Source organism: Salvelinus fontinalis, chromosome 28, assembly GCF_029448725.1.
Source record: "Salvelinus fontinalis isolate EN_2023a chromosome 28, ASM2944872v1, whole genome shotgun sequence".
Classification (NCBI taxonomy): Eukaryota; Metazoa; Chordata; class Actinopteri; order Salmoniformes; family Salmonidae; genus Salvelinus; species Salvelinus fontinalis.
Window position 1 is genome coordinate 18,962,421 of NC_074692.1, and position 14,351 is coordinate 18,976,771.

Below are 14,351 nucleotides of genomic sequence, written 5' to 3' on the forward strand. Positions count from 1 at the left end.
ATCTGATTAATCAAACCCTGAGATCAATAAAGACAGAAAATTAAAACAATTTAAAAGGTATTAAGCAGTACGGCTGCTGTCTGCCGCCTTGACGGCTGCGACTCGGGGACGAAGAAAAATATGGCGGCACCCAGAGGGTCTCAGGCGTGACGGCAAGAGAGATCTCTCCCTGAAGAGACCATTCATCTTCACTGCCAGAGCAATCCTCATTTAATGGGATGAAGCTGTCCCTACTCCAACTAGCCCGGGTGACCAGCGATTAGGGACAGACCTGTCCATGTTATGTTGAGGGAGGAAGGGGGGTTAGCTGGGGGTTAGAGGAGAGAAAGGGGGTACGGACTAAACGGAGGGTCTCGCAAGTTCGATCTAACATCGACTAATTAAACTGAATCCCTTGGTTATAGCAGTTATTAAATTACATCACATTTTAGTTTGCTTGAGCATTAGCTCAGTTTGGAGACAACATGGTGGCATTTTTAAGAGTGTTTACCGATTAAGAAACATTGTATAATGTACTGTATATATAGTGAAGGTATCAATAGCATTGGATGTTTTTGTTGTTGATATTCTTAAAACCATAAAACTGTTTTATGACTGTAAAAGTCTGCTGTGTCTTTTCATAAAAACCTTAATGTCACACACATACACACACATACACACACAGAAAGGTTCTCCTCCACATACTCTGCCAACCACCTATCTTCATCAATCAGGTTTGTGCACAGTTTAATAAAAAACTATCGACTTACAAGTGATTTTTTTATCAAAACACCATTTGTACAGGGAATGCCTGCATGCCTGCCTCCCTCCTCACAGCCCCTTTGAACAGAGACCCCTCCCCCCTATCCCTCAGCCTCTCCTGGCCAGGGAGCTGATGATCCACAGCCGAAGAGAAACAAATTGAAAATCAATGTAGGTGGCACAGGCGAAATGAGAATGAGGCATTGGGGGCTGCAGCCCTCTTAGGGCAGGGGAGGAGGGGCGCAGACACCCCAGCACAGCGGAAACATAGTCCCAGCTGTCCGCCACTCCCCTCAGCCCTTATTTATTGTTTACAAATGGCCTGGGATCAATAGTTTTAATCTAGAGTTAAATTTATTGACTTTGGCCTGTCTCCCCACACCTGGCCATTGACTTTCCCCTCCACTTCACACACTCTGAGTGTGGACAGATCCATTGACCCCCACTGTCAGGTCTCCAGTGTTAGGGTCTCACCTGGGTGGGGTTAGGGTTAATACTGTGCCACTCTGCACGTGATAGGGATGGACCCTCCCAAGACTGGATTTATGCAACAACTACTGTGTTGACCTGCCAGACCTGCCATTAGGAACCAGGCTCTACTATAACAGTTAGAATGTGGCTCAGAATTAAAAACGCTGGCAAACAGTACTTATTCCAGGTACAGAGGCCATTGGAAAGGAGGCTGAAGATAGAGTTGGTCTAAGAGCTGGCAGTATGACAGGTGTGGAGATTGAGACAGCGTCCATGACCGAGACAGCCTCCTACAGCTCTATAATGGCAGTTTAGTGCTGTACCGACACACAGTCATATACTGTAGTTACATTTAGAGAGAGGTGGGGGACTGAGAATAAATTAGGATAAGACCTGGGGAGAGCCAAGACCAAGTGTATAAACCAGCCTTTAAACACATGGCCTATGTGTGTACTCACACTCTATAACTTTCAGAATATACAGTTCATCATACTATAACTAAGAGAAACATTCCCACCCACATACTGTCACGTTGCAATAAACTATACAAAAGGATACAACAGTTAAGTGTGTTGGTATTTCTATTCCTTTCACAGGTCAAATAAACATTTACATTTAAGTCATTTAGCAGACGCTCTTATCCAGAGCGACTTACAAATTGGTGCATTCACCTTATGATATCCAGTGGAACAACCACTTTACAATAGTGCATCTAACTCTTTTAAGGGGGGGGTTAGAAGAATTACTTTATCCTATCCTAGGTATTCCTTAAAGAGGTGGGGTTTCAGGTGTCTCCGGAAGGTGGTGATTGACTCCGCTGACCTGGCGTCGTGAGGGAGTTTGTTCCACCATTGGGGTGCCAGAGCAGCGAACAGTTTTGACTGGGCTGAGCGGGAACTGTACTTCCTCAGAGGTAGGGAGGCGAGCAGGCCAGAGGTGGATGAACGCAGTGCCCTTGTTTGGGTGTAGGGCCTGATCAGAGCCTGAAGGTACGGAGGTGCCGTTCCCCTCACAGCTCCGTAGGCAAGCACCATGGTCTTGTAGCGGATGCGAGCTTCAACTGGAAGCCAGTGGAGAGAGCGGAGGAGCGGGGTGACGTGAGAGAACTTGGGAAAGTTGAACACCAGACGGGCTGCGGCGTTCTGGATGAGTTGTAGGGGTTTAATGGCACAGGCAGGGAGCCCAGCCAACAGCGAGTTGCAGTAATCCAGACGGGAGATGACAAGTGCCTGGATTAGGACCTGCGCCGCTTCCTGCGTGAGGCAGGGTCTTACTCTGCGAATGTTGTAGAGCATGAACCTACAGGAACGGGTCACCGCCTTGATGTTAGTTGAGAACGACAGGGTGTTGTCCAGGATCACGCCAAGGTTCTTTCTTCATATACAAGCTCAGCATGTAACCCAAGGTCCTGCCTACACACGGAGAACAAAACATCCAACTGGGATTTAGGGAAAACCAGGGAATTTATTGAATGTTCCAGGAATTTTGCAACCCTAGGTCAAACTATACTGAACAGATATATAAAGGCAACAAGCAACAATTTCAAAGATTTTACTGAGTTACAGTTCATATAAGGAAATTTAAATAAATTCATTAGGCTCTTGTCTATGGATTTCACATCACTGGGAATACATATATGCACCTGCTGGTCAAAGATAACTTTTTTAAAAAGGTAGGGACGTTGATCTGAAAACCAGTCAGTATTTGGTGTCACCACCATTTGCCTCAAGCAGCGTGACACATATCCTTTGCATAGAGTTCATCAGGCTGTTGATTGTGGCCTGTGGAATGTTGTCCCACTCCTCTTCAATGGCTTGGGCAAAGTTGTTGGATATTGGCGGGAACTGGAACACGCTGTAGTACACATTGATCAAGAGCATCCCAAACATGCTCAATGGGTGACATGCAATGTTCCTTCTAAAAACAATTGCACTGAGCACATTTCTGGTCTGCTGAGTGCAAACTTGAACGTTGTGAAAATTCTGTGCAACTTCCAGTGTGTGTTTACTGTGAACACTGAGGCTGTACCCACTTTAAATTACAGTTTTAAAAGTGGCCAAGTAGGCAACTGTGGCTTTTTGGTCATAATGTAGGCCTACCAGAGTGGCCCAACATCAAAAACAATATAGAAAATGCATCCAATAACATTTTAACATGGAAATAGCTGTTATATCATATCATATAATCAAGACTGCTAGCTAGCCAGCTAGCCACCGAATAGCAGCACTGTAGCAGCACTGTAGGAACTATTATACTCAACGGAACGACTTGATTAGTGTAGTGTCAACAACGCAGCCACTGCCAGCTAGCCTACAAAGTCACCAACGCAGCCACTGCCAGCTAGCCTACTTAAGCAGTACTGTATCATTTTAATCATTTCAGTCAATAAGATTCTTGCTACGTAAGCTTAACTTTCTGAACATTCGAGACGTGTAGTCCACTTGTCATTCCAATCTCCTTTGCATTAGCGTAGCCTCTTCTGTAGCCTGTCAACTATGTGTCTGTCTATCCCTGTTCTCTCCTCTCTGCACAGACCATACAAACGCTTCACACCGCGTGGCCGCGGCCACCCTAATCTGGTGGTCCCAGCGCGCACGACCCACGTGGAGTTCCAGGTCTCCGGTAGCCTCTGGAACTGCCGATCTGCGGCCAACAAGGCAGAGTTCATCTCAGCCTATGCCTCCCTCCAGTCCCTCGACTTCTTGGCACTGACGGAAACATGGATCACCACAGATAACACTGCTACTCCTACTGCTCTCTCTTCGTCCGCCCACGTGTTCTCGCACACCCCGAGAGCAGCTGGTCAGCGGGGTGGTGGCACCGGGATCCTCATCTCTCCCAAGTGGTCATTCTCTCTTTCTCCCCTTACCCATCTGTCTATCGCCTCCTTTGAATTCCATGCTGTCACAGTTACCAGCCCTTTCAAGCTTAACATCCTTATCATTTATCGCCCTCCTGGTTCCCTCGGAGAGTTCATCAATGAGCTTGATGCCTTGATAAGCTCCTTTCCTGAGGACGGCTCACCTCTCACAGTTCTGGGCGACTTTAACCTCCCCACGTCTACCTTTGACTCATTCCTCTCTGCCTCCTTCTTTCCACTCCTCTCCTCTTTTGACCTCACCCTCTCACCTTCCCCCCCTACTCACAAGGCAGGCAATACGCTTGACCTCATCTTTACTAGATGCTGTTCTTCCACTAACCACATTGCATCTCCCATCCAAGTCTCCGACCACTACCTTGTATCCTTTTCCCTCTCGCTCTCATCCAACACTTCCCACACTGCCCCTACTCGGATGGTATCGCGCCGTCCCAACCTTCGCTCTCTCTCCCCCGCTACTCTCTCCTCTTCCATCCTATCATCTCTCCCCTCTGCTCAAACCTTCTCCAACCTATCTCCTGATTCTGCCTCCTCAACCCTCCTCTCCTCCCTTTCTGCATCCTTTGACTCTCTATGTCCCCTATCCTCCAGGCCGGCTCGGTCCTCCCCTCCCGCTCCGTGGCTCAACGACTCATTGCGAGCTCACAGAACAGGGCTCCGGGCAGCCGAGCGGAAATGGAGGAAAACTCGCCTCCCTGCGGACCTGGCATCCTTTCACTCCCTCCTCTCTACATTTTCCTCTTCTGTCTCTGCTGCTAAAGCCACTTTCTACCACTCTAAATTCCAAGCATCTGCCTCTAACCCTAGGAAGCTCTTTGCCACCTTCTCCTCCCCCCTGAATCCCCCCCCCCCCCTCCCTCTCTGCAGATGACTTCGTCAACCATTTTGAAAAGAAGGTCGACGACATCCGATCCTCGTTTGCTAAGTCAAACGACACCGCTGGTTCTGCTCACACTGCCCTACCCTGTGCTCTGACCTCTTTCCCCCCTCTCTCTCCAGATGAAATCTTGCGTCTTGTGACGGCCGGCCGCCCAACAACCTGCCCGCTTGACCCTATCCCCTCCTCTCTTCTCCAGACCATTTCCGGAGACCTTCTCCCTTACCTCACCTCGCTCATCAACTCATCCCTGACCGCTGGCTACGTCCCTTCCGTCTTCAAGAGAGCGAGAGTTGCACCCCTTCTGAAAAAACCTACACTCGATCCCTCCGATGTCAACAACTACAGACCAGTATCCCTTCTTTCTTTTCTCTCCAAAACTCTTGAACGTGCCGTCCTTGGCCAGCTCTCCTGCTATCTCTCTCAGAATGACCTTCTTGATCCAAATCAGTCAGGTTTCAAGACTAGTCATTCAACTGAGACTGCTCTTCTCTGTATCACGGAGGCGCTCCGCACTGCTAAAGCTAACTCTCTCTCCTCTGCTCTCATCCTTCTAGACCTATCGGCTGCCTTCGACACTGTGAACCATCAGATCCTCCTCTCCGAGTTGGGCATCTCCGGCGCGGCCCACGCTTGGATTGCGTCCTACCTGACAGGTCGCTCCTACCAGGTGGCGTGGCGAGAATCTGTCTCCTCACCACGTGCTCTCACCACTGGTGTCCCCCAGGGCTCTGTTCTAGGCCCTCTCCTATTCTCGCTATACACCAAGTCACTTGGCTCTGTCATAACCTCACATGGTCTCTCCTATCATTGCTATGCAGACGACACACAATTAATCTTCTCCTTTCCCCCTTCTGATGACCAGGTGGCGAATCGCATCTCTGCATGTCTGGCAGACATATCAGTGTGGATGACGGATCACCACCTCAAGCTGAACCTCGGCAAGACGGAGCTGCTCTTCCTCCCGGGGAAGGACTGCCCGTTCCATGATCTCGCCATCACGGTTGACAACTCCATTGTGTCCTCCTCCCAGAGAGCTAAGAACCTTGGCGTGATCCTGGACAACACCCTGTCGTTCTCAACTAACATCAAGGCGGTGGCCCGTTCCTGTAGGTTCATGCTCTACAACATCCGCAGGGTACGACCCTGCCTCACACAGGAAGCGGCGCAGGTCCTAATCCAGGCACTTGTCATCTCCCGTCTGGATTACTGCAACTCGCTGTTGGCTGGGCTCCCTGCCTGTGCCATTAAACCCCTACAACTCATCCAGAACGCCGCAGCCCGTCTGGTGTTCAACCTTCCCAAGTTCTCTCACGTCACCCCGCTCCTCCGCTCTCTCCACTGGCTTCCAGTTGAAGCTCGCATCCGCTACAAGACCATGGTGCTTGCCTACGGAGCTGTGAGGGGAACGGCACCTCAGTACATCCAGGCTCTGATCAGGCCCTACACCCAAACAAGGGCACTGCGTTCATCCACCTCTGGCCTGCTCGCCTCCCTACCACTGAGGAAGTACAGTTCCCGCTCAGCCCAGTCAAAACTGTTCGCTGCTCTGGCACCCCAATGGTGGAACAAACTCCCTCACGACGCCAGGACAGCGGAGTCAATCACCACCTTCCGGAGACACCTGAAACCCCACCTCTTTAAGGAATACCTAGGATAGGATAAAGTAATCCTTCTGATCCCCCCCCCATAAAAGATTTAGATGCACTGTTGTAAAGTGGCTGTTCCACTGGATGTCATAAGGTGAATGCACCAATTTGTAAGTCGCTCTGGATAAGAGCGTCTGCTAAATGACTTAAATGTAAATGTAAATCATTCAGCCTATGGTAGCAGCCAATGTGTGGTGTTCAATGTAAGCCTACATTCCATGAGACTTAAAAACATGCAGGGCTTGATATTAAACTGTTTATCCACTTGTCCTTCAGACAAGGAGGTGACTGAAAATGTTCGTGTTTGATGCAAGAAACCACTTTACAAAATAAAATACCATTATTACAGAGAATCAGACAAATTATGCTGCCATCTGCCTATTGGCTACAACACTGCCCCTTTAAGACAAAAAAAAGCAATTTACCTGACTTTTCAAAGATGTCTAGAAATGTATACGTTTTGTACTCTTGTAGGAAGCAATCACTCCCCTATTGCTGACTACAAATGATCTATAACTGGGCTAATAACTCACAAAGGATACAAGCAAAGGATATGAACAAAATGTGCACACGTGGCTACATGCAGCTCTCGCTTTAATCTCAAAACAAGCTCATCTACTCATGACCGCTCATGCTGTAAACAAAGTCCAGTTCAAAGTAAATGGCACAGATCCATATTTTGCAATGGTCTATTTGCATATAGGCCTACTGTAGCTCTAATTGTTTATGCCGCACTGGTCTGTGTAGAGTATGGGCTGAGTAGTGCATGTCAATGCAATTGAATCCTACTGTGATGTGTTCTGCCTACAACAAAATCTCTTGCATAGTTCGTTTTGTTTTGGTATGTTGCATTGAAAGTGGCTAATATTGCGTTGATTCGATCACAATTGCCACAGTAAAGGGAAACGTTAACAGTGTTAACAGGAAAAACTCTAGAACAGTGGTCACCAACCTTTTCTGAGTCAAGATCCCTTTGAGTCAAAATTCAAGCCGAGATTGTAGTAGCCGGGCTGGCAAAACACTGGATCACTGCTACTCTAACTTACAAGGCCCCCCCCCACCCTCCATTCGGCAAATCCGACCATGACTACATTTTGCTTCTCCCCTCCTGTAGGCAGAAACTCAAACAGGATGTACCCGTGACGAGGACCATTCAACGCTGGTCTGACCAATCGGAATCCACGCTTCAAGATTGTTTTGATCACGTAGACTTGGACATGTTCCGGGTAGCCTCAGAGAATAATATAGATTTATACGCTGATTCAGTGAGTGAGTTTATAAGGAAGTGCTTAGGAGATGTTGTTCCCACTGTGACTATTAAAACCTACCCTATCCAGAAACCGTGGATTGATGGCAAACTACCGCATTTAACCATGGAAAGATGACCGGGAATATGGCCGAATACAAACAGTGTAGTTATTCCCTCCGCAAGGAAATCAAACAAGTGAAACGTCAGTATAGGGACAAAGTGGAGTCGCAATTCAACGGCTCAGACATGAGACGTATATGGCAGGGTCTATAGGCAATCACGGACAACAAAAAGAAAAACAGTCACGTCACAGTCACCGACATCTTGCTTCCAGACAAACTGAATACTTTCTTTGCCCGCTATGAGGATAATGCAGTGCCACCGACGCGGCCCACTACCAAGGACTGCGCCCCCCCCTCTCCTTCTCCGTGGCGGACGCAAGTAAGACATTTAAATGCTGTTCATTGACTACAGCTCATCATTCAACACCATAGTACCCTCCAAGCTCATCATTAAGCTTGAGGCTCTGGGTCTCAACCCCGTCCTGTGCGATTGGGTCCTGGACTTTCTGACAGGCCGCCCCCAGGTGGTGAAGGTAGGAAACTCTCCACTTCACTAATCCTCAACACTGGGGCCCCACAAGTGTGCGTGCTCAGCCACCTCCTGTACTCCCTGTTCACCCATGACCGCGTGGCCATGCATGCCTCAAACCCGATCATCAGGTTTGCAGACGACACAACAGTAATAGGCTTGATCACCAACAACGATGAGACAGCCTATAGGGAGGAAGTGAGGGTACTCGGAGTGTGGTGTCAGGTAAACAACCTCTCACTCAACGTCAAAAAAAAAAGAGATGATCATGGACTTCAGGAAACAACAGAGGGGGCACCCCCCTATCCACATCGACGGGACAGCAGTGGAGAAGGTGGGAAGTTTCAAGTTCCTTGGCATACACATCACGGACAAACTGAAATGCTCCACCCACACAGACAGTGTGGTAAAGAAGGCGCAACAGCGCCTCTTCAAACTCAGGAGGCTGAAGAAATGTGGCTTGTCACCTAAAACCCTCACAAACTTCTACAGATGCACAATTGAGAGCATCCTGTCGGGCTGTATTACCACAGGAAGGCCAAAAAGCTCATCAAGGACAACAACCACCTGAGCCACTGCCTGTTCACCCCACTACCATCCAGAAGATGAGGTCAGTACAGTTGCATCAAAGCTGGGACCAAGAGACTGAAAAATAGCTTCCATCTCAAGGCCACCAGACTGTTAAACAGCTATCACTAACACAGAGAGGCTGCTACCTACAGTTGAAGTCGGAAGTTCACATACACTTAGGTTGGAGTCATTAAAACTCGTTTTTCAAACACTCCACAAATTTCTTGTTAACGAACTATAGTTTTGGCAAGTCGGTTTGGACATCTACTTTGTGCATGACACAAGTAATATTTCCAACAATTGTTTACAGACAGATTATTTCACTTATAATTCACTGTATCACAATTCCAGTGGGTCAGAAGTTGACATACACCTTCAAACTCAGTGCCTCTTTGCTTGAAATCATGGGAAAATCTAAAGAAATCAGAAATAAAACTTTAGACCTCCACAAGTTTGGTTCATCCTTGGGAGCAATTTCCAAACGCCTGAAGGTACCACGTTCATTTGTACAAACAATAGTACGCAAGTATAAACACCATGGGACCACGCAACCATCATACCGCTCAGGAAGGAGACGCGTTCTGTCTCCTAGAGATGAACGTACTTTGGTGCAAAAAGTGCAAATCAATCCCAGAACAGCAACAAACGACCTTGTGAAGATGCTGGAGGAAACAGGTACAAAAGTATCTATATCCACAGTAAAACGAGTCCTATATCAACATAACCTGAAAGGCCGCTAAGCAAGAAAGAAGCCACTGCTCCAAAACCGCCATAAAAAAGCCAGACTATGCTTTGCAACTGCACATGGGGACAAAGATCATATTTTTGGAGAAATGTCCTCTGGTCTGATGAAACAAAAATAGAACTGTTTGGCCATAATGATCATTGTTATGTTTGGAGGAAAAAGGGGGAGGCTTGCAAGCCGAAGAACACCATCCCAACCGTGAAGCACGGGGGTGGCAGCATCATGTTGTGGAGGTGCTTTGGTGCAGGAGGGACTGGTGCACTTCACAAAGGAAGGACAATTTTGAGGAAGGAAAATTATGTGGATATATTGAAGCAACATCTCAAGACATCTGTCAGGAAGTTAGAGATTGGTTGCAAATGGGTCTTCCAAATGGACAATGACCCAAAGCATACTTCCAAAGTTGTGGCAAAATGGCCTAATGACAACAAAGTCAAGGTATTGGAGTGGCCATCACAAAGCCCTGACCTCAACCCTGTAGAAAATTTGTGGGCAGATCTGAAAAAGCATGTGCGAGCAAGGAGGCCTACAAACCTAACTCAGTTACACTAGCTCTGTCAGGAAAAATGGGCCAAAATTCACCCAACTTATTGTGGGAAGCTTGTGGAAGGCTACCCAAAACGTTTGACCCAAGTTAAACAATTTAAAGGCAATGCTACCAAACACTAATTGAGTGTATGAAAACTTCTGACCCACTGGGAATGTGATGAAAGAAATAAAAGCTGAAATAAATCATTCTCTCTACTATTATTCTGACATTTCACATTCTTAAAATAAAGTGGTGATCCTAACTGACCTAAGACAGGGAATCTTTACAGAGATTACATGTATTTGGCTAAGGTGTATGCAAACTTCCGACTTCAACTGTACATACAGACTTGAAATCATTGGCCACTCTAACAAATGGATCACTAGTCACTTTATTATTGCCACTTTGATAATGATGTTTACATATCTTGAACTACTCATCCCAGATGTATATACTGCATTTTATAACCATCTATTGCCTCTCGTCTATGCTGGTCGGTCATGGACCATCCATATATTTATATGTACACATTCTTATTCCATCCCTTTACTTAGATTTGTGTGTATTAGGTAGTTGTCGTGGAATTGTTAGATTACTTGTTAGATATTGCTGCACTGTCGGAACTAGAAGCACAAGCATTTCGCTACTCTCGCAATAACATCTGCTAACCATGTGTACAGTATGTGACCAATACAATTTGATTTAAAATTGTTAAATTAGGAGCGTAGTTGGTTTAGCCACGGAAAAATTCAGGAACCTTCCCACTAGCCATGATTGGCTGAGGTAATAGATGGGCTGGACATGCCAGGAGAAGAGTTTTGATTGGTTAGCATGCTTCTGTCTGTAACGTGAGCTGTTTAGTATATGTTGATATTCCTTTCTACCGTGCCGTTTTTGTAAGATATATCGTTAGCCACAAAAGTTTTGCTACTTTTCTCAACAACATTGATCCCCTGAATTTAGCAGGTGCAATTGACAAATCAATTGGAAAAGTGATGGGCTACTTTCTGCCAGAGGTGTGGACTTGAGTCACATGACTTGGACTCGAGTCACATGACTTGGACTCGAGTCACAAATATGATGACTTGGACTCGACTTTGACTTTAACACCATTGACTCGTGACTTGACTTGGACTTGAGCCTTATGACTCAACCTGACTTGATACACTCCCCAAGCCCAAATATTAAACATTATGCTATTTAAAAAAGTGTGCAGCGCATCAACTCTTCATTTAATGGATTACAGTTTGAATCGAACAGCAGCCAATAAAATTGTGCCAGCTGAGAAAAAGTTGTGCGAGGCAGTGCAGAGGAACGTCGGCGGGTGAATTCAGATGGAGCCCTTGGAAAGATGATACCCCAAATTATTATTTTCGGATATAAAGACAACGCTGTATCAACAAGAAACGGATTGCAACTTGCAAAACATGCAGGAAGAAAATTACAGACGGAGGCGCAACAATTTCCAACTTTGTTTGACATTTGAAGCTGCACAAAGAACGGTAAGTCGTGGCAAATATAGCCGACAGCTATATATTTTATTACTTTACTAGTGTATCATGTAGGCTAGCGTAAAGTTAAATCAATGAGCCTCCACACAGTCAGTCAGTGTGGGAACGTGATCATTGCACCCAAGATTGAGCTACAACTGGCTAGGCAGTTGGTAGCCTAAATCCTGCCTGACGTTCCTAAAACAAGGTTGGGCGATTGTGTACAAGCCTACATCGCCCGATTGCGCCCCATAGCAATCCTCGATAGTTGATCACTATTGGGGGGGGGGGGGTCTTTCTCATGGCTACCCATGTATTTCCATGGAAATATAACGTTTATTGGAAAGCAATAAAAATATTGATATTTTTAAAAGCATTCATGATTTGCGTAAATGTAATATACCAACTATTACTCTTGTTATCTCCTGCACATCTATGACTCCAGTATTTTATTGGTATATTGTAATTACTTCGCCACCATGGCCTATTTTTTGCCTTACCTCCCTTATCTTACCTCATTTGCACACACTGTATATAGACCTATTCTACTGTATTATTGACTGTGTGTTTGTTAATTCCATGTGTAACTCTGTGTTGTTGTATGTGTCGAACTGCTTTGCTTTATCTTGGCCAGGTAGCAGTTGTAAATGAGAACTTGTTCTTAACTAGCCTACCAGGTTAAATAAAGGTGAAAAAAGAGCACATTATGACTTGTTTAGGACTCGAAACTCAAAGTTAAAGACTTGAGACTTGACTTGATACTTGACAGTCTTGACTTGAGACTTGACTCGGACTTGCCTATCTTGACTTGAGACTTGAGTGCTAAGACTTGAGACTTACTTGTGACTTGTAAAACAATGACTTGGTCCGACCTCTGCTTTCTGCACATGTCACGGTCAGTGTGAATCGGAGTGACTTGACACAATGCTGGCCAAACAAGATGTAGCTACAAACAAAACGGAGTTAAATGATTCCAGTCTGCCGTGAAGCATTCATATATGGGTAAGAGTCGAGCTACATTTTCAGATATAAGTTTCTAATTTTGTCAGAAATTATTTTTATTGCAAGTTAAAGTGTACTGTTATTTAGCTAGCGAATGTTAGCTTACTGGCTCGCTAGTTAACGTTACATGTATGATCTGTGTAGTAATATTATTCAAATCAGAAATCTATTTGCATTAGCTAGCTAACATTGAACCTAGTTTGTTAGCTTTAGCTACCTGCAGATTCATACTACACCTATGACAATGTTTGTATTGGTAGTAGTATGAGTTGGGATTGTGCCGGTTCATTGTTTAGCTAGCTAGCTAGCTATGTAGCTAGCTACATGACTAAACAAAATACTCCACTTCGTCCGGATTATTACTTGACCCATCAAAATAGCCAGGGGTGATTACGGCCATCTATTGTATTTCATGAACATGTGTAGACAATAGTGACCCATCCACTTAGCTAGATGTGGCTGGGGGGTGGTTATAGCATTTCCTTCACATGACCCATCAATTTAGATAAGTGTGTCGGGTAATAATCTAATAATTATAAAATATGTATCAAATATTTTGATCTGGACACTTTCTTATTTTGATATTGCTATTATGGAAGTAACCATCTCAATGTACCGTTTACACCAGGGGTGTCAAACTCATTCCACGGAGGGCCTAGTGTCTGCAGGTTTTTGGTTTTTCCTTTCAATAAAACCCTAGACAACCAGGTGTGGGGAGTTCCTAACTAATTAGTGATGTTAATTAATCAATCAAGTACAAGGGAGGAGCGAAAACCCGCAGACACTCGGCCCCCCGTGGAATGAGTTTGACACCTGTGGTTTACACCATCTGTATCCTGTCCATGTGACAAATAAACGTACATTTTATTTGACATAGTATGTGTTTACCAGATGGCCTCACATGTGAATCCTTAAAGAGATGGGTGGGGCTAAGGCTTAAGAGGGTGTGAACGATGCGGAATGGGTGTAGACAAAGAAGAGCTCTCCTGTAGGTGTACCAAATCATTCAAGGGCCATTTTCTCAAAAGTGGGGTTACAAGTTGATCAACTTTCAAAGCAGAATTACTTTCCCATTGTTCCTCAACTGCAGTGTATGACAAACCATTTTCTAGCGCAGAGTCTTTACCTTTACCCAATGTACAATTTGAGAAATTAAGCTTTTTGTGTGTATGGATAATTTCCCGGGATCTTTTATTTTAGCTCATGAAACATGGGACCAATACTACATGTTGCATTTACATTTTTGTTCAGTCACCCTAGTTTCAATGGTCAAATAAACTGCGAGACCCTAAGTCAATGATAAACCTGAGCTGTCCGGTGGGTTAGCATTGACTGCTTTCATGTTGTTAAAGCTTGGTCCTCAGATTATACTATTGGAGAAAATCAGATACTTATATATTTAAATGACAACCTTTTTGTAAAATAAATATGGCTACCCTGTCTATGTAATGAAATGATAATGTAAAGCCTCACCCTATGATCATGTTCAAAATACTCACACTCACCTTGTTGAACATGATATATCAGGTATGCTTGAAAAGAAATGTCAAATGATTTAA

At 45.3% G+C, this 14,351-nt stretch overlaps 1 protein-coding gene across 1 annotated transcript in view; it reads right to left on the bottom strand.

The window, feature by feature from the left end:
• The window catches only part of LOC129826319 (inositol polyphosphate-5-phosphatase A-like), a 46,525-nt gene that overhangs the window by 12,172 nt on the left and 20,002 nt on the right, over positions 1 to 14,351 (bottom strand). The window lies entirely within an intron of this gene.